Source organism: Nomascus leucogenys, chromosome 12 (genome assembly GCF_006542625.1).
Source record: "Nomascus leucogenys isolate Asia chromosome 12, Asia_NLE_v1, whole genome shotgun sequence".
NCBI lineage: Eukaryota > Metazoa > Chordata > Mammalia > Primates > Hylobatidae > Nomascus > Nomascus leucogenys.
The window spans coordinates 26,197,995-26,219,111 of record NC_044392.1 but is presented as its reverse complement, the minus strand read 5'-3'; the positions used below and the strand labels follow the sequence as shown (position 1 = coordinate 26,219,111).

The 21,117-nt window shown below is 42.9% G+C and overlaps 1 protein-coding gene across 1 annotated transcript in view; it reads right to left on the bottom strand.

Moving 5' to 3' along the window:
- TNR (tenascin R) overlaps positions 1-21,117 on the bottom strand; it is a 443,154-nt gene that overhangs the window by 228,866 nt on the left and 193,171 nt on the right. The window lies entirely within an intron of this gene.

The window sequence follows — 21,117 nt, the reverse complement described above, 5'->3', positions numbered from 1 at the left end:
AAATGCAATTTCCTTTGTAATCTTATATATTTTATTTTATATATTTATACAATTATTTTGAGAAGGATTCGTATGCTTCGCTAGGCTGGTTGAATTTTTTCAACCATGCCTTTTTTATGGCATGATCCATTTTTTTTATGGACCATGCCATTAAAAAGGGTCAGAACCCTGGCCTTGGAAGAAATGACTGGCATCTGTGGACACTGCCATGGCTAGGGCCTGGGTGTCCTGGGCACTGACCTGCAGAATCCTCACAAAGAGTTAAGAAGGAAACTTCCGTCATTATCCCCATTTTACAGTCAGGAAACTGAGACACAAAGTGATTGTGTAACTTGCTCAAGGTCACTGAACTTCCAAGTGGCAGAGCTGAAATGAGAGCTCAGGCAGACAGGATCCAGATGGCCTCCTTTGTCCTTCCTTCTGTTAGCACCACAGATGAGTCAATGTTTAATGTACTCCTTCATGTGTTTGTGTGAGGCCGGGTTATCCACTGATGCCCGGAAGTTTGAGGGTGGTATTTTTGACCTTCGCAGCTAGAATACAAATAACTCAAGGGCAGCAAAGTCTGGGCTGAGGTTTTTGGTCATCTCTTCCAGGCACCAAAGGAAGTGGAATTAAGGAATTCTATTTCTCTGAGCACTAGGATAATTAGCAAATATTATAGAAATTCAGTCATTGAAGGCACCCACTAACCCCCAATTCATGTTTGGGCCTCGTATTGAGAATGTCCTTCGTGGCCAAGTGGGCCTATTCTTCTTGAATGAGCCTTCCTTCAAGCCGGGAGTGCTCCCTAGCCTCCTGTCTCTTTCCCACTCTACCTTCCATTCCCACTTTTTTGCCCACAGCCTCTCTGCATCTAAAGGAAGCAGGAAGTTCTGGTGGCCAAAGCTTGACAGAGACAAATGCTTCATTACCAGGAGGCCTCGGTGCACAATGGTTAAGTGATCACCAAACCTGGAATGCCACATTGGAAGGGCACCCCTTGGAGAGCACTTAACGGGCCCTAATTGCATTTGCTAGCCTTAAATCACCAGGGTAATTTCCTATCTTAAGACATGTGCTCTCCTCAGTGAAAGAGCCAAAAATGAGGCCAAAAAGGAAAGAGAAAACTTCAGAATGAAGGAGAGTTCTGGTCCTCTCTTCACCTGATATAAAGCCCTTCCTTGCCCAGGTGTGGACCTGGGGAATATTTCTTCTCTCCTTTAAATGGCTCTTGTAGGGCAGGTAATTGCTTACTTAGTGCTTGGCTGGCAAAGCTGTGACCTTCAGGAGCACAGCCTGAGTATATTTTTTCCTAATGGTGGCTCTCAGGCCATACTCCAAGGTAGCCAGTTCCCACCAAAGGATCTGACTTGAGGGACTGACCTGACTGGCCCAGGAATCTCTGTCATCTCAGAACAAGTTCAGTTTTAATTTGCTTGATATCGTCATCTCCCCTGGATCTGCATTTAAGAGGGGATGAGTTGCTAGAATGATAAAAGCTTGACTTTCCAGGCATTTGATGAAGGACTCTGGGTTAGGTTGGGCTGTGAGCCAAAACCCTTCTGTATCCCCTCAGTCAACATGAGAGCAGAGAACAGAGGACTCTCCAAGCAGATGGCACAGATAGTATCTAAGTCCCTCTCCCTCGTGAGGGGCCAAGCCAGGCATCTGTGTGAACCAGGGCCTGCTTCTGGGACTGTGAACTGGTTGGGTAATGGTGCAGAACTGGTGGTGGGGGGCGGTTCCAGTCAAACAGGAAGTGGATCCTACTAAGAGTCAAGTGCAAATCCAGTGGAGACTTGATTGCCATTTTGAGTGGGATAATTCTCTTTTGGGTGAAACTCTCCAAGGTCACAATGTGGAGAAGTAGAATATTTAAGAAACCTGAGCAAGGGCAAAATATGGGAGGTAAGCTGGAGCTTAGGGGCTTAGTGCTATAGGAGCAGGCCAAGATGTTGGAAACCAGGCCAGAACAAGGCACAAGGGGTCCACTGGGCCATGACCATGGCTGGGGCGTTCACAGTTGCTCTGTGCAGATGACAACCTGTGGAAAATGGGAAGGGGAGGTACAAGATCAAAGCAGAGAGTGACCAGCTACAGTGTGACTACAAGGCCACTGTCTTTTGGGCTACAATGGTTTGAGTAGAGTCTCAACTTAGCAGAACCTGTGTTCAGGTCAGAAAGTTTCCTGACAAAAAAAAAGGTTGAAGATATTTTCCTTACAGTTCATTTCCAAATATGGAAGTATAAGAGATTAATACAACGTGGAGGAGTGTTGATTGTGGGTTAATACAGAGTAGGCCCTGGAAAATGAAAATATATTTTCTTTAGGCAGCAACTGGGTCTTCAAAAATTAAAATTCTATCTAAAACCTTGACTCCTTGGGGTCCTGGTATGATCCAAGGTTTTTGTGTAGCCTTATGTTTTAGAGTACACTATTACCATGTGGGGTGAGTTGATTCCTCTTTGGATGAGACTGTCCAGGGTGCTGGAGGTGAACTTCCATCTCTGGCCTCCATCCATGCTGTGCTGGTTGGTATGCCTTCTGACAGCATTTTGACTACCAACAATACCCCTCCACATACACACTTCCAAATATTCCCAGGGTGGGAGGGAGGAGGCAGTCAAGACAGACTCTGGCTAATCCAGCTACTTTCTTGGCATACAGGAAGGTTGCTGATGTCCCAGATGTTGGGATTATGCTCAAGAACTTGAGGCAGAGACTTGACAGCTTCCTCAGACCCTGAGATCTCAACCTAGTCAGAGCTGGCCAATTCCCAAGTGGTGGATTTTCAGGACAAGGCCATCCTCATGGGGGAAGAGAAAACCATGCTTTCAACAGTTTCACCCTCTTACATTTATGTTTGAACTGACATTGTGAGATCCTTGAAGACACACATAGTGACTTTTTCATTCTGGTCTCCCCAGTCGGTGAGGGCCTGATGAATATGAAAATATAGCTTTGAAAAACGCCAGAGGCATGCTCCCAAATAAAATTACACTCAGCTTTTCACAGTGCAGTCAACTGTTTACACAGTTCCCCAGGAAAAGAAAAAAGAAACAAACAATAAATTACTGATCACTTATTATCAGCAAGAGCTAAAAATTGCTGGAGGTAAAGACAATAATAGGAAATGGCTACTGCTCTTGAGAAAGAAGCTCACAGCCCATGAAGAAGACACAGTCATGTACACCTGGAGACATGTCCACATGGTCTTGCATCGATGGTTTAATGGAGGTGTAAACAAACTTCCTGGAAACCCATGTGTGGAATCTGGGAAGGCTCCCCTTCCCAGGGGAGAGGAATCAGATGAAGACGGAAGTGTCAAGGTTCAGAAATGGGAAAGAGTATCTCAGGCAGAGAAAAACAGTTGTGCCGAGACCTGCTGGCTCTGGAAGGTCTCTTGACCTAGGATCCATATCCTCAGGATGAAGTTGAAGGGAAACACAGACCTCTCTGATTTGCCTCATCGACTTTCTGAAGAAACCTTATAGTTCCTTCCGGGAATGTGCCAGAATCAAGAAGGCATATCCTGAGGCCAGGCTGTTGCTCATGCAGTGTGATTGGAAGGTCTTCTCAAAACCCTCCAAATCTCTGTTTCTAAAACTCACACAACTACCATTAGGTTTATACCTTTATGTTATGATTTGCCTTTCCCAGAGATTTTTGCATTTTAAACCAAATCATAAGTAGCTCACACTATAGCATAAACTAGTCTCATCAGTTATTGGTTTGAGACACCCATACAGAAGAGGGACTTAAGGACTGCCATGGAAGACATCAAAAGGAGAGAGGAAAAATGGTAAGACCACCAAGAATAAAGATAAAGAAGACAAGTTGAATCTCTCTCACACTTTCTGTGCTTTTCCAGAAAGGATGGCAAAAGAGGCACTGCCTAACAAATCAGTCTCAGATGTAGAGTGGGGAGGGAACTGGCACTGTTTTGGTTTTCTGTTTTTGCTTTTGTAGTCAAACCACATTATTGCCATGGCAATTCCCTCATCAACTAGTCCTTCCTCTGATCCCACTAACAAGTGTCATCCTGATAACAGAGGCTCCATGTGACCCTGCATTCAGAAGCTGTGGAAGAAATCTCAGGCAGAGATTCGCCTTTCCCTGCAGCTGAGCACCACTGATCACACTCCCAGAGAATCCTTCAGCTCCAGGATTTGACTCAAATCTTTGAATGGTGATGCCAGACTCCCAGGAGGGCCAGATTTATCAGAACCTGGGGATGGTGAGAAGGGAAAGGTTTTCAATTTCCTTTCATTGGTCAGGATCACTGTAAGAATTACACAGTGATGTAATTCTTATGGCTAAGGAAAGGGCCTAGCTCTCAGCTCTGTTGCTGTGACAGCCCAGTCTCACCTACAGATAGCCCTGGCCTACAGCTAGATGGTTTGGTTTCTTTGGGAGCAGAGAAGTACCCCAGCTCATCTTTGAAAGAGTACCGCCAGACACTTGTCTTCGGCACTTTTTTTCCTTTACCATCCTTTCTGCCCCACCCAGCATTCACTTCAAATCCATCCACTCTCCCCTTCCCCAGAGCTAGCCACTTCTCTCAGCCCTTGTTATCTCCAGCCCAGTTCACCGCCTCTACCTCCTTTCTCCTCACTGGGTTTCCTACTTCCACTCTCAGCCCACTTCCAATCCATTCTCCATGCTACTCCCAGAGGATTTTTTCTAAAGCAAATCCATGGAAGTTATTTCTTCTTAAATCTCTCAAGGTTTAAGGTGTGCCCAAGGCCCGTTACAACCTGACCCCACTTATTTCCCCAACCTCCTTTCTTAATGCCCACCCTCCCCTGCCTCCTCTCTGTACTCTAACCATGCTCGGCTGCATACATATTCCCTATCCCCAGGCTCGCTCACCCTGGACATTTGCATCTGTTGTTTCATCTGCATAGAAATGCCAGCCTGGTTACTATTTATTCTCCAGAATTCACCTCCTCCTGGAAGACTTCCTGACATTCCAGGGATGGGTTAGATTCCATTCCCTCCACCTCCCCTCCTTGTACCATAAACTCTCGCAATAACCTTTTCCAAGTTGCGTTGTGGTTGCCATGTATAAATCAGCATATCCTCAGCACCCAGCTTTAGCTTGGCCTGTAGGAGAGGGTCAATAAGTATCAAACTAAAGCAGGAAGGCTTAGGGCTCCCCATGGCAGGTCCCTGCCCCTATGGCTTAGAAAACTCAATTCGCTCGGTAAAGGGAAAATGTTCACATTAAATACTGCTGTATGCTGCTAGAAACTGTGTGCAGAGGGAAAACAAACAAGTGATTAAGTAATGGCAGGCAAGTATTTCACCAAGAGTCCTATCCAAATAAAATAACAGGAAAAGTGCCTTTCAGTACTGATTAACCACAGCTGAGAATTAAAGATCATTTGTAACAAATCATTATAGTCAACTGATTAAAAATGAATGAGTTTGTACAGAGAACCGTTACTGAATCTGGGGCTGAAAAAAAAGACAGTTAAAGCATATTAACATGAAACTCCCAACCTATGTATACGTTGCTGCATGAGGTTGATTTACCATTTACACCAAGGGGGATGCCAGGTGTGGAGAAAAGCATGCATTTGAGTTGGAGTTTTGCTTAGGGTTCAACCCCACCCCTGACTCTATGAAACTGGTAAAGTCTCTCTAAGCTTCCATTTTTTGCTACTGAAAAAATGGGGTTAATATCACCACCAATGTTAGTTTGAACCATATGAAATTGCCAACGTTTGACCACATTTGGCCTACAGAGATGGCAAGTTCATATGGTTTAAGCTTAAACTTACCAAACAAAGCTTTTACAGGGATCAAAATGAGATAATGTAAACCAGAAGATGCTCTACAAATGCAAACCATCAGAAGAACCTCCTGGCACTAGGGTAAGACTGACAACTGACAGCAGTATGGTGCTCAGCTTGGCATGCCACTGGGTTTGGGGCAAATCTGGGAACTATGAACCTTCCTCATTTGCATTAATTGTTAGGTTGAAGGACAGGAAAAGAGAAAGACCAAAAGAAATAAAAGAATTCTTCCAACCCCAATGCAGGCCCTGCCTCTCTCAGCCCTGTCTCTCTTCAAAAATACTATACCCCTCCTCTCTGGTATTTTATTTGTAAGTGTAAGCTTTATTTAGTGTAAATCCACAGGAAATTTGGAAGGGGGGTGCTGCATGCTTGGATGCACTTAGCCCACCTCGGGCTCCTGTGGCCAGTCCCCATGTCTTATCATGCACCTGCCCCAGCTATGAGGAAACCTAATCTGAGTGACTGGCATACAATGAGTCCTGTATAAGTGTTTAGTTAAATAAATGAATGAACAAATGAATGAGTTCTCCAACACTGCTTATCCTGTTGCTTGTTCTTTTGCCATCTGACAGAGCCCTAATAGAGGATAAAGGCATTTCCCACCCACACCTCCAAGCAATGGAATTAACATAATCACTCTACATTTCCTGATTCGATGCAAACATTGACAAGCAATTTTTTCATAATTAAAAATGCTTCTGATGAGACAACTTATTCTCACTAAAACAACTTCTACATGGCATTGGTCCAAACTCTTTACTTATCAAATAATCATATATATTAATCATACATATACACACACACATATAATTTTTTAAACTCTCTTTTTTCAACTAAAACTTATTCCACTAAATTCTTTCCAATGCTTTTGCCCACATGCAGGGTCCCTTCTCTTCACCCTTGCTAACTCATTTTCCTGAAGCATTGATATATTTCTAGTTTGACCTTCTGCATGTAGCTACTGCTTGGAACTGTGAGGCAGAGCTCAGGGCCAGATTCATGGGCATGAAACTCAACCATGCAGTCACAGTGCTCAGAAGGGCCTTGTGCTTGGTTTACTGCTTTGCTGTTGCCATTTTGAAATTATAAATAATGTTTGAACAAACGGCCCCAAATTGTCATTTTGCACCGGGCCCTGCAAAGTTAGTAGCTGGTTCTGACAGCTACTAGAGGAGAGGAAACAGTGAGAAAAAACAAAATGGGGCAGAAAGAGTAATAGGGTAGTCCAGTTTAGAGAACTCCCAGGGGGGAGCAGAAAAGAGTGACTCAGCTGGCCTGTGGGGGGTCATTCAGGAAAGCTAGAGAGCAGAGAATGCAGCTGCAGAGGAGCCATTTAATGGGAGAGACAGGTTCTAGAAAAGGGAGATTTGCTAAGGAATCCTATGAAGCTAGCACTGTCAGATTCAGGCTGTCAGGGCTTCAGAGAGAATACTTTTAATATGAAGACAAGAAGTTAGTCCTCCAACATAGGAAGGGGACCTAGAGCCAGAGAGCAGCCAGAGCCAGAGAGCAGCCAGAGCCAGAGAGCAGCCAGAGCCAGAGAGCAGCCAGAGAGCAAAACTGACAAGTAGAAAAACCTGACCATTGAGCTAATGGAACACAAACTGGAGTACATCATTCATTTATTTATCCCTTCCTTCAATATACATATATTGAGTATCTAATGTGTATGTACTGTGTTAGCTCCTGGGCAATTTCAAAGATGCTAATGATTCAGTTCCTATTCTGGGAAACTCATAATTTATATAAGAAGAGAAAGACATGTGAGCAATAACATCATGTGATTAATGTTATTACAAAGGTTAATGTTAACTATTGTGAAGTAGGGGCAAGGGCAATGGGCAAGTTTGGGGTAAATTTTATGAAAGATGCCCAGACTATACTCTGGTTTCTCTTCAGATCATATTAATCTTTCACCTTTTACTGAAAGGTGCCCAGACTAGGACTTGAAGGATCAACAGGAAGTCACAGAGAAAAAAAAAGAGCATTTGGGCAGAGGTAATAGTGTGAGTAAATACACAGAAATGAGAAACAGCATGGGGCATTTAGCTACCAATAAGAAGTCCAAAACAGCCAGGGCAGAGGGTGCAAGACAGACAGCAGCAGGAGTGGGTGTGCAAAGACAAGCAAGGTTTGGTTATGAAAAACCTTGAATGCCACAACATGGAGCCTGAATTTTACCTCAGGTATGTGGGAGAGGCTTTGAAGGTCTTAAGCAAAGAAGAGGCAAGATCAGATTTTGGGGGAGATGGGAGATATTGTTTACTGCAATGCAGAAATGTTCTCTAGGGAAAAGTGACTGAAGCATGCAGGCCAGTTAGAGAATAACTGATGGCTAGAGAAATGCAAATCAAAACCACAGTGAGATACCATCTCACACCAGTTAGAATGGCCATCATTAAAAAGTCAGGAAACAACAGGTGCTGGAGAGGATGTGGAGAAATAGGAACATTTTTACACTGTTGGTGGGACTGTAAACTAGTTCAACCATTGTGGAAGTCAGTGTGGCAATTCTTCAGGGATCTAGAACTAGAAATACCATTTGACCCAGCCATCCCATTACTGGGTATATACCCAAAGGACTATAAATCATGCTGCTATAAAGACACATGCACACATATGTTTATTGCAGCACTATTCACAATAGTAAAGAATTGGAACCAACCCAAATGTCCAACAACGATAGACTGGATTAAGAAAATGTGGCACATATACACCATGGAATACTATGCAGCCATAAAAAATGATGAGTTCATATCCTTTGTAGGGACATGGATGAAACTGGAAAACATCATTCTCAGTAAACTATCGCAAGGACAAAAAACCAAACACCGCATATTCTCACTCATAGGTGGGAATTGAACAATGAGAACTCATGGACACAGGAAGGGGAACATCACACTCCGGGGACTGTTGTGGGGCGGGGGGAGGGGGAGGAACAGCATTAGGAGATATACCTAATGCTAAATGACAAGTTATTGGGTGCAGCAAAACAACATGGCACATGGATACATATGTAACAAACCTGCACATTGTGCACATGTACTCTAAAACCTAAAGTATAATAATAAAAAAAATAAAAAAATAAAAAAAAAGAGAATAACTGATGGCTAAAATTCAAGCAAAGGATAGTGAGAGCCCAAACTCACACAATAGCAGAGTAAGTAAAGAGTAGGGAAGAGAGGAGAGACTTCTTTTAAAGGTAGAATGAATTATAGTTGACTCATTGGATGGGTTGGGGGCAGGGAGGAACAATTAAGCCTTCTCAGGTTTCTGATTTAAACATTTGGGTTAAAAACATTATTAACCATGAAGGAGAATAAGGGAATAGGAAGATAAGAAAATGAGTTGAATTTTGGACATGTTAAATTCAAGGGCACTGCTAAATATGTTCAGCGAGGGTCTGTGCTAGAGATTTGGAAGTCATAAGAACATAGATATATTGGTGCTAATTGGTGTTAAGGGCATTGGATATGAGTACTCAAAGGACGGATGCAAAGCAAGAAGCTCTTGAGAACACTGATATTTAGGAAGTGGGTTGAACATGACAACCTGGTGAAGGAAGTGATCAAGGAGCTATTGGAAAGGTAGAAGGAGAACCAGTGTGGTATTATTTTTTCCCCTATCATTGGCTGTTTTTCTTGGGAGATGACTTTATGTCCCTGCTTGTTGCAAGTCTTTTGATGTCAGGCTTGGGCCACGTGGCTGGCTTTGGCCAATAGAATGTGAGCAAAGGTGATATACACTATACCCAAGCAGAAGTTTTAGGAATCTCTCTGTATGGGTCGGTGTTAGCCCTTTTTTTCTGCCATAAGATCACCTATTCCTTCATCCTGGATCCCTAAATGCAGATGGTATGTGGAGCAGAGCTATATCTAACCCTCAGCTGATGTAAAATTTGAGCGTAAAGGAAAACCTTTATTGCTGTAAGCCACTGAGATTTGGGGATTATTACTTGAATGTAACCTAATAAATGCTGACTGCTACAACCAAAAAAGAATAATGTCTCAGAAAAGAAAACATTCTGAGAACAAGTGAGTGGTCAATAGGGTCAAAAGTGACAGAGAGGTAATTAGGTGTCTCAATAGGTAGGTTAATGGTGATCTTGGTGGGAACAGTTTTAGTGGTGTGGCAAAAGCTGAAGCCAGATTGCTATGGATTGAGGCAAGAATGAGAGGTGAGTGGGTGGAGATTATCAGTATAGATTACTTATTTAATGATGTTGACTGTGAAAAGAAAGAAATATATAGAGAGAAACAGCTTAAGATGGAAATGGAGCATGAATAAAACTATTCAGGATAGAAAAGATTTGAAACCGCAGACTGAGGAGGGAGATTTGGTTGAAATGGAGAGACTGAAATTGCACTGAGGCTATATGCCTGAAAACATTTGGACCTCTGATTCCCTCTTAATATTAAAAATAATGATAGCAAATACATAGTGCTCACTAAGTGTCTGGCACTGCTTTGATTGCCTTGCATGTATTAATTTATTTGATCTTCAAAGCAACTCTATGAAGTAGGTACTGTAGTTATGATTCCCATCAAACAGATGAATAAAAGAAGGCATAGGGATTTCGATTAACTTATTCTGATTCACACAGCTAATAAGTAGCAAATGGAGGCCATCCAGCTTCAGAGAGCGGGTCCTTCACTACCATGCCAGGTTGCCTCTCTCAGAGGTACAGAAAGATTTTGAGCTATAAGCATGGCCTGGGAAGAGGATATGCCAGAGATGGGCTACATGCATTATAGATGAGGGATGTGGCAGGGAAGTATAAAGAATGTGCCTCCAAAGGAGAAAGTTCTGGCTTCCTGGAGAGTGGAATTAGAATGTGAAGAACACTGAGCCTTCCATTTGGGGTACCAAGATGGTTTGTTCACAGCCTCTCCTCAGCCTCTGTCAGCTGGACTGGAATTGGAATGTAAGAAAAAATAAATGAAGAGGGGAAAAATTAGATTACAAGGGACGGCAGAAGAATCAAAGGCCAGGAATAGAGGAGGTAGCCAAGCTCATTTTTGTGGTGCACTTGTGCTCATGATGTGCCCAGCACTGCGTCAGAGCAAGGGCACACAGAAGAAGACCCGGCTGTTTCTCAAATGAGTTACCCAGGATAATGGGCAACATGGACATAAAGAGGCTGCTTTAACATGGGGGTGAGGTTAAGTAGGGTGTATATGAACAGCTAAGAAAAAATAGGCTACAGAGTGACAGAATCTGCTGGAATAGCGTCCATCAAGCAAGTAGCAGAATTGCCAGCCATCTCACATCTTAAAGACGTCTTCTGTCCACCGTCTCTTTGTGAGGATCAGGACACGGCTAATGGGATGTGGAACTTCCCTCCAACCTGGACTAAAGGCAGAGAGGCCATGAGGGCAGAGTTGCTTTTCAGCGTTCAAAGCTGGAGAAATCTAAAATGATATCACATAACCAAGTACCCAAGAGTTGTGTGCCTTTCAGGAGGCATTTCAAAGTGTGAGTGGCCTTTCATCACTATCGAGTCTGCGGGACATCGTGTGATTTGTCAGATCACCCCATGTCAGCTCAGTGTTCAGAGGATGCTCTGAACTGGAGAGGATTCCTCTGACCTCTTCAGAAGTCTGAAGACTTCTTTCCATTGTAAGTAAAGATATGCGGGCAAGGGATGCAGGTGAATTTCCCAAGATCGGCAGTGAGCTGAGTAAAGCAAGGGTCATGGAGGTGGACAAGTGGGCACAGGCTCACATCAAGTTGACCAGAGTCAATTTTTTTCCCAGATAAGGAACTGGAGGCCAGTAACAATGGGCACTGCTCTGCAAAGTGCCTGTCACTTTCCCCCTTCCTTCTTTCCTTTGCACTTTGTACAGTACTTTGTCTTTCTAGCTCATCCCGACACTCCATTTAGGAGCTACCACTATCCAGACAGGCACAGCATACACATTAGCTTTCTTATGTATGGCAGAGGTCCTCTGTCTTCAAGTAGGCCCCTTTGCCTCTTGCAAGCCTGTGTAGCAGATTCCTGACCCAGGAGCACTAGAGACAGCTCATTCCAGCAGCTCAGATATCAGCATCTCTGCCCCAGTGTCCTCCACATCTGACTGATTCCCACCTGGGTCACGTTGAAGCCATATGGCCCTGAAATCCCTTTTATGTGGGACTGTCGCCACCCTCCTTGGAAGAGTCTACAACTCCATCAACCCCTTCCCCACAACTTTGAGCTTATATAATCTTTACTTCTCCTTAATTAATTGCTAGCCCACTCTGCAGACCCCTGTGTGCCTTGAGGAGGAAAAGATGAAGTAGGAGTCAGTGGTAAGGAAAGATCTGCAGAGGAAGGGAGACTGAGCTGATACTTGAAGGATGGGTGGCATGCTTTCTCTCATTTAGACAAAGGAGAAAGAAAGAAAGAAAGATGAAAGAAAGAAAGAAAGAAAGAAAGAAAGAAAGAAAGAAAGAAAGGAAGGAAGGAAAGAAAGAGAAAGAAAGAAAGAAAGAAAGAAAGAAAGAAAGAAAGAAAGAAAGGAGAAAAGAAAGAAAAGGGTGCTCTAGACAGAAGGAGCAGCATGTGCAAAGGCACCAAAGTGTGACAGTGCAGAGCGATTCCGTGAGAAGTGCAAGTCAGTGGGGCTAAAGCATAGGTGTGTGGGGCACAGCAGCTGGAATTGACAGTGTTAAAGCCACTCTGTGGGGAGCGTTGAATGCTATGCTCAGAAATTTGGCCTCGGACTTGGCTCTGTCAACAATTAAAGTCCATAAAAATTTTTTAAGTATGGATCTAACATGATTAAATTTGGGTTGTAGAAAGCTAAAGGTGGCTGCATGAAAGGTGGATTCACGTGGGCAAAGACCCAAGGCAAAGAGACCTGGTGGGGAGCTGTCCAAATCACATCCAGGCGAGACAACAGCCAGGTCCTCGTTGACTCCATGGTGGACTAGGTGGACCATACATCTGGCACAACCGAGGCGGCTCTTACGCAGGGGCTCTGGGCACTTCTGCGGAGAGGAATCTCAGAACCTCCCTAGGATATAGTTTTAGAACCCCGAGTCTACAGTTTTAGAACCCTGTCTCTCCTCTCTCCTTTTCCCAGGACAGTGAATAAAGTAGATTTTCTGAAGAGGAAGCCCAGAGACCCTTGCTAAGAATGAAGGCAGAATGGTATATAGAGTAAGATACGCCCTGCTGCCACTCTATCTAGTAGCTGCACGAGGAGGCTCCTAGATGAATTTCTTCCAAATATTGCACACATTTCATTGGTTTACTGATGCCAAGTTGGCTATAATGAGAAATGTGCCAGCATCAGAAAGATTCCACAACAGACCACTCTCCCCCGTGTCAGTCTCCTCCCTCTTCCTATATCCGCTCTTTCTCTCTTCTCTCCCTTTAATCTAAGGCCAAATTGTGCATGACCTTTCTCTCCCCTCAGGGCCCCTCTTTCTGCTGGTTACCTGCTACTGGCTTTCCTGCTGGTTTTAACGTAAGCAAAATTAAAAAAAAAAAAGGTGGGATGGGCAGGGAGCCTCTCCACTGGGGAGCACCCGACAGTGAAGGTTAGAAGACTTGAGGCTAATGAACTACAGAATATTGGTTACATCTCACTTGATTACACTTAGAAAATGTAAAACCATACTTTAGTCATGACTGGCCATTTATCTGCTGGAATGCTCAGAGCAACGCCCCAAATCACATTTATCTCCTGCCTTCAGGTTCCAGTCAAGGTTTCTAGAAATTAGTGATTCATCACTGAATACAACAACTACCACTGGGATCTGCCAAGACAGGAAAAATCACCATGTCCCTGTGCCAAGGTGCTGTCTCTCATTGGTAATATCTTCATGCAGCTGCTAGGACCAGCACACAAAATCCATACACGTGCCAGGAGCAGCAGAGCCACCTGATTGTGTGTGCCATTAAGAACAAAACAGAGTTACATTGCTCCAGTCTGTCCCCCAGGCCCCTGATAGGAAGGGAACAGGGGAGCCCATTGAGGGTCTGCTTTGAGTCCTTAGACACATGAGGTTTACTCATTTGGGTGAGAGAGGAGAAAATCTTGTTTTTCATGGGCCATAACTAAAGGGATCTCCATTCACACGTGAAACATTCTGAGCTAAGTTTGTTGTAATGTCTCAAACACTGATATTAAAAACGGCGAGGCAATAACAATAGCAATGCATTGATGAGGGCATGAAAACCTTCTAATCAAACACAGTGGATTAAACATACATAGTTATTTCTGCTCTCTCCTAAAAATCTCACCACTGTGGTGGCAGAATCTTAAGATAGCCTGCAAGATTTCTCCCCTTCTGGTACACATGCTCTGTGTAATCCTTGGAGCTATGAATATCAGATTTTACTCTTGTGATGAGGTTACGTTACATGACACAGTTTGGTGTTAAGACAGAAAGATTATAGAGGTGGGCCTGTCCTAATCGCATGAGAACTTTAAAAGCCTTACTTTTTTTCAGCTTGTTGCAGAGAGGGAAGCATGCAGAGAGGTTCTCTGTTGCTGAGTGGAGGTGGCCCATAGCAAGGATCTGAGACTCGTCAACAGCCAGCAAAACAATGGGGACTTCAGCCCTACAACTGCAAGGAAATGAATTCTGCCATCAACCTGGAGTAGCTTGGAACAGTCTTTCCCTAAGTCAAGCTTTCACATGAGGGTGCAGCTGGTCAACACCATGATCCCAGTCTGAGAAGCTGAGCTAAGTACCCAGCTAAAACACCCTGGACTCCTGACCCACGAAAACTGTGAGATAGTTAATTTGTGTTGTTTCAACCTGCTATTTTTGTGATAATTTGTTGTGCAGCAATAGAAAGCTAACATACTCTCTAAAAGTAATAAAGATTTAAACCCATAAAGGGAGGCTATTACAACAGAGGAGAGGTGGCCAACAAATTTTGCAAGATGGGAAACAGGTAGACATAGGTCACTAATTTAGAAGAACAGAAAAAGCACCTGCAGAAGGGGAAGCCAAAAAGTAACCATCTGATTTGGGACTCAGGAAGTAGAGAGACAAGTGCCTCTGAAGAATGGGGTGCACGTGACACTGCAAACCGGAAGACCAGGCAGGAGGCTGCACGAGGAGCTGCTAGACTCCCTAGAGTCCCTCTCTGCCCCTACCCAGCCAAACAACTTTCCAACCCTCACCTCCACAGGAGGCAAATGGTTGCCCTCTGAGATGCTGAATCAGATAGACTCTGGACTTGAGGACATCTGTCACAAAGAATAGTAGATGTGAGGTGAAGTACTAAAAACAGGAGTATTAAGTGAGGCCCCTATACTGAGCCATGGGAGTCTCCCTCCCTCACCCCCCATCCTTTTCCCTTTCAGTCCTTTTCCCCTTTCTCTCACCCCCTTGGGAAGGAGACTGGAACAATGTCTCTGTAGAAATGAAGCTGATAATTCTTCTCCCTACCCTACTTCCACTCCATGTGTGCACATGTATATACACGGATATGCACACAGCATATAATTAGCTTTTTGTGCCTTATTTATACCTAAGATGTGACTAGAAAAAAATTAGCAGACATTTGAAGTCTCTAGTATAGAAAAAAATCAAAACAAAGAAGAAAATGAGAGTCAGAAAATGCAGGGAACAGGAAAAAAAAACCTAAGCAAAAACAATATTTCATCCATGAAACAACAAAATAGGATCCTACTTGCAAAGGAACACATTCAGAAAACAAGCAAAAGCTCTTGGATATTAAAGATTAAGATAACAGAGAAAAATGTTTAAATCGACACCATGTGTAGGAGATAAAAGTGAGGCAATCTCCCAGAAAATAGCACACAAAGATAGAAAATAGGAAAGAAAAGATAAGAAAATTAGGTGATCCATCCCTGGAGGTCCAACTTCCAACCAACAGGAGTCAGAGAAAGAGAAATGCAAAGAAAATGGCTGAGTGAAAATTATTAAAGAAATATATAAGAAAGTTCTCTGCTATGGAGGATCTCATTAGAAACTTCCTGAGAAAAAAGGCAGGTGACAAAATATTAGAAATCTGAATGGCATCTGACTTCCAAGGCAACACTGGGTTCTAAGAGACAATGGAGGAGTTTCTTCAAAATTCTGAGTGAAAACAATTTTCAGCATAATGATATATACTCAATCAAATTACTTATCAAGTGTGAGGGAGGGATAATTGCATTTTCAGTATTAAGCCCTCAGTCTCAATAAAATTACCTCTGATGCACCATTTCTAAGAAAGCTAGTGGAGGATGCAGGCCACAAAACAAAGGAATAATCCAAAAAGGGGTAAAGCATTGGGTCTGGAAATCAGAGAACCTTAAAGAGGAGAAAGGAAAAAGGGGTTACTGGGGTGCCAGTGAAGGGAGTTTCAGAAGGCTGAGTGTTGCAGACTTAGAAAGCAACCAGTCAACAGGTTGGGAACATCTCCCAGGAAAATGCAGAAATGACACATGGCTTGGAGTACCTATTTGTTTTCAATATGTTTTGTCAAAGGGTTTGCTAATAATTGTAACTAAGAACAAAGAAAAATGAGAAGATTAAAAATTAAACTCCAGGATGACCAATAAGTTATAGAAGAGGAGAAATGTGATCACTGGTCTCAACACTGCTTTGTTGTAAATAATACTAACAAAGGTAAAATAATGAAAATACAAAATATCCACTCAAACAATGATTGTAATTAACTACATATATTGGAAGAATGGGGAGGGGCAACGTGTGTGCACCTGTGTGAGCGTGTGTGGTGAATGGAGTGGAGAGAGGGTTGTAAGGGTCTAAGTCCTTACCTTCCACAGTTGCAAATCAACATATGATTTCTACATTTGAAAAGCAAAAACATACTCAAGAAATAGCCTTATAAATATATTATCTAAACTTATTCAGGTAAATACTAAAATAAATGGCTAAAAGTTGTTGCCCCTGAGGAACAGCCCTCAGGGTTGAGGAGGAATGAGCCAGGAAATCATTTTTTGTGTGTGTGAAAAATCTTATAGTATTGTTTGACTTTTCCAATTCCATGTCGGTATCTAGGAGGCCATAGAAAACTATCTAATTTACATAGTACCTTGATAATAAGAACACTCTCCTCTCATCCCGTGGTAGGGTGGGAGGTGGAAAAGCATTGTTTCTGATAACTTTAACCCGACTTGACAGTGATGTCCTTGCGGGTAAGCATATACCTCCAGTTCCTTCTGCTAACCCCAACAACGTTCTGAATGGCAGGACCCAACTGTAGAGAGCTGAGACACAACTGTAATCATGTCTTCTACCCATATGGTGCTGTCCAGTTTACAAAGTCCTTGCACATATGTTATCTCGTTTGATCTTCCTAACAACCATATGCAGTACTCAGGGTAAGGAATTTGTACAGAGAAGAAACTGGAACTCTTAGAGGCTGATTCGCTTATTCATTGTCACACAGCCTGGACTCCAAACTATCTGCTACTTCATGGGCTGACTGAAGCCATCTATGTAAGGCAAGGAGAAATACGGCACGATTTTGGAAAAAGTCATTATCTCTGGTACATTGTCTATTTGAGGTCTTCTAATTTTGTGATATTGAGTCTTTCTATTCTTTATCTTCCCTGTCTGTCCACCACATCAATTCCTAACTTTTTCCTTCCTGTTCTTGAATTACTCCCATTCTGACTTTTTGGATCTTATTCCTACTTCTTTTCTCATGCCTCCAGATTTAATTCTTGGCTTCGGGAATTGAAACATTTGAACACTGAGCCTAATCAGATAAATCGTGAGTATAGTGTTGACTTCATGGTTAGAAGTGGCCACCCTGGCCAGTCTGCAGCCTGGGAATTTGAACTAGACCTGAGAGCCCTCTTGATCAGAACCACGAGGCACCCAGGCCATCACATATGATCTGCTTGGACCTCTGTTCATCCAGTTCAGCCTTCCACAAACACAGGGGCTTTGGCACATGAAATACATCACTGAAGATAGACTTCACATTATATTTTAATCTTTTGATTTATTCCTCAAGCACACACTAAGTTTGAGGCTAAAGAAATGGTGGAAAAAAATGAGATGGGAAAAGTGGTGGGGATGAAAGACACTGTATTCAAAACATTAGGGTTTGTGTCCACCCTCAATGGCTGCTGAGGGCCAAGGGGATTAGAAAGGCTCATGTGTGAACCACCAACACTTTTTCCACCATCAGACTTCTTGGAGATTTCTTGATCCATTTTGTGATTGAGGTAGACAGGATCACAGCATCCAGTGTTATGGCTGCAGGCATAATTCCAACATCTGAGAACATTTTCCTCCCAGATATTTAATTTCCTCTTCCAGCCATTTACCACTGGGGCCCTAAAACCACTTCACAACTCTATCCACCACATCATCTTAGCCTCTTTTGCAAGTCTTTTAATATCCATTGGAAAATAATGCTGTCTTTGATTCTGAGAAATCCCTAACACTTCTTCCCTTGTTTCTAATTAGCAATATTTCTGTGGTAATTAAGATGAGAGTAGCTCCTCAGTTCTGCAGCATTTTCAATTCAGAAAGAAAGAAAAATACAATAATAATATAAAGTGGTTCTAAGAGTGAATTTGTTAGGGGACTTGAGTGTATGATAAATAATTTCAACCCATCTGAAAACACACACACACATTCATGTAGATATATGTACACATCATACATATGCATATACAGGAACACACACACACACACACAAACAATAATTACCCAATTCTGGAAAAACAGGATTCAAAATGCACTAATGGAAATACTGTCACTCTGTGGGCAGAACAAATGCATTATCTTAAACTCTAGGCATCCCACAAAATGAACAATTGCAGTGAGCTGAATGCTGATGAAAGATGGCCACAAACAGGCCGCCTTTCTTCTCTCATGGGATGGCTGGAAATGGGCACATTTCCTTCCTGGTCAAACACGCAGTGACTTGGCATTTTCAATACTTTTCAAAGGTCCGCTGCATATATTCACTTTGTGTTAGCTTTTGTTCTTTCTAAGTGTGGAGTGGAGTCAGAGCCCTGCATTGCTAGACAAAATCTAATGCTGTAGGCTAAGCCAAGAGTCAAAGGTGCTATCATTTCTACTTTACAGATGGCACTCCTATCTCTAAACTTGGGTTTGTGCATGAGTGCACAAATACATGCTTATACATCTTCGTAAGGGATTAACAAAAAGATGTCCTACATGTCAAAAAAAAAAGATATCCTTTTTTCATTTCTGACTTTTTAAAATCAAGGCACATTTTGAGGCTGGTGCTCATCAGAGTACAAGTAATGAGCTCTTGCTTGTAATTTTGTGAGTGTATATTTTCTCAGGGAATTGACAGATAGCATAGGGTTCTATTTGTTTGGAAATTATAATTATTTCCAGCAATTTGGTAATTATTTCTCCTGTAGCTAGTTACTTGTTGCCTTCTCAAGCAAAATTGTGTTTGCCAAGAGCTGGCTGGGGCAGTGCAGTATTTGGTGGCTAAGGCTCTGGGCATGGCCCATGGGGATGCTGGCCCTGCTAAGGACAGGCTCCCAGCTCCATGATTTCTCCAGCCCCCATCTCTGAGCTTGTCCATATCTGAGGAGACTGAGCTGCTAAGTAGAATGCTTCTCTTTTTTTTAGTTGTTTCTTCCATTGTGAAATCCAGGATTCTCTCACTCCTATGTTTATTCAATCATAAAACCACTGGGAGTTAGAGCTCATTGAGCCTTAGAGATCATCTTATTCACCCTCTCATTTTATGAATGGAAAATCTGTGGTGCACAGTGGATGGTTATGCCAAGGTCATCCAGCAGTCGGGAAGGGCTAGGCTAGAACACAGGTCTCTTTACTCTCCGGCCAGTGCTCCTTTATCCTCCATGGGATGATTTAACTCTTTTTAGTTAAGCAACTTGTATAGAGTTTCTAGTATGGATTAAGCATAGTGCTAGGTGCTGCAAGCTCAAGAAAGCCAAAAAAGAGGGAATGGTAGATGTCAAATGAGACAACATTAGAAGAGAACATTACACAGTGCCTGGCCCAGAGGAGATATTCCATGTGTCCCTGCTTTTCTGCCCTTTGCTCTTCCCCACCATCTATAGATGCATACAGAGGGGAAAAATCTCAGATATTTGAGGCAGTCAAATTCTTGCAAGCGTCAGAAGGGGAGCTGATAGACAACTCCGGTTACTCCTTAAGAAGCACATTTTCTAGTTCCTAATAAAACCTCTCAGGCTAGGCCCACACCTGGAAGAACTCCCCTGGTATTCTATAAAGACATCGGCTCCCGGGCTGCCCCTCTATTCCAGAGTGTTGATGAATGTGTGGCTCGCCCCACACTGCCTGATTCATAAGCACATTAGTGCTGATTCACCGACAACTGAGAGAAAAAAAAAAATCTCCTCAGGTTTTGACTTGAGATGAAGACACTTACAAGACGCAAAATTCAGCTCTACTGATGGAATGATAACTGAAACACATCAGCTAGTCATCTGGGGAAAATATTGTCAAGGCTATTTGGTCTCAAACACAAGCTCTTGTACCCATTTTCTGAAGTCATAATAGAACCTTCATTTTCAAGAGATTTAAAAGTCTCCTTACTTTACTGTTAACCAAAAACAAGAAGCATAAAACCATGAAGAATCTAAAGTAGCTGACCCAAGTTATCCCTGAGTTCAGCCTTGAATAGGAGGATTTGGCTAGAAGACTCCTTCCAACCATGAGTTGTGTGGCTATAAGATTATCACCAACCATCTTAGTGCCAGCTTTACATGAATCTGTTGTTCAATGATTTGAAGCTTCTCTAGATCTTATTCAAAGCAAGGCGTACAGGCTCAGACAGCCTGCTCCACCTCTGGATACTTATATAGAATAATCATGTAGAAATTACTGAATTGAGGGCAGCCAGGGCTGCAACTTGAGTTCCTGGGCCCCTCCGCAAATACGTCTCCAAATAAGAAGACTGACAGCCTTTTTGGCATGTAATGAAATACAGAGCCATTCTGAAGATGGGCTCCTTGGCCACTGGGGAAGGCCATCCTTTGGTTTTGGCCTCAGCCCCTTGCCCTTCGATTCTTTTCCACCTCCTCATCAGAAGGCTAACAATCTAAACACCAAGCTCAACACACCCAGATCAGTTAGCCACATATAGCACAACATAAGTAATGTCCACGAAGGATGAAGCATATTCAAGCGCATAAAGGACTGGTATACTGCCTGGTACAGAACCAAGCCTGATTTTAGCATACATCTTTCATCTTTTTCTAAATCCAACTTGTACCAAAATACATTATGACAAAAACTGTCTCTCTAAACTCTGTGAAAACAAGACCTTTTCTGGCAAGATTCCTGGTGCAGCCTGTCCTGTCTCCAAGCAGGACCCCATCATCCATAATGGCTGCTCAGTAAGCCTGGGTGTCCCTGTTA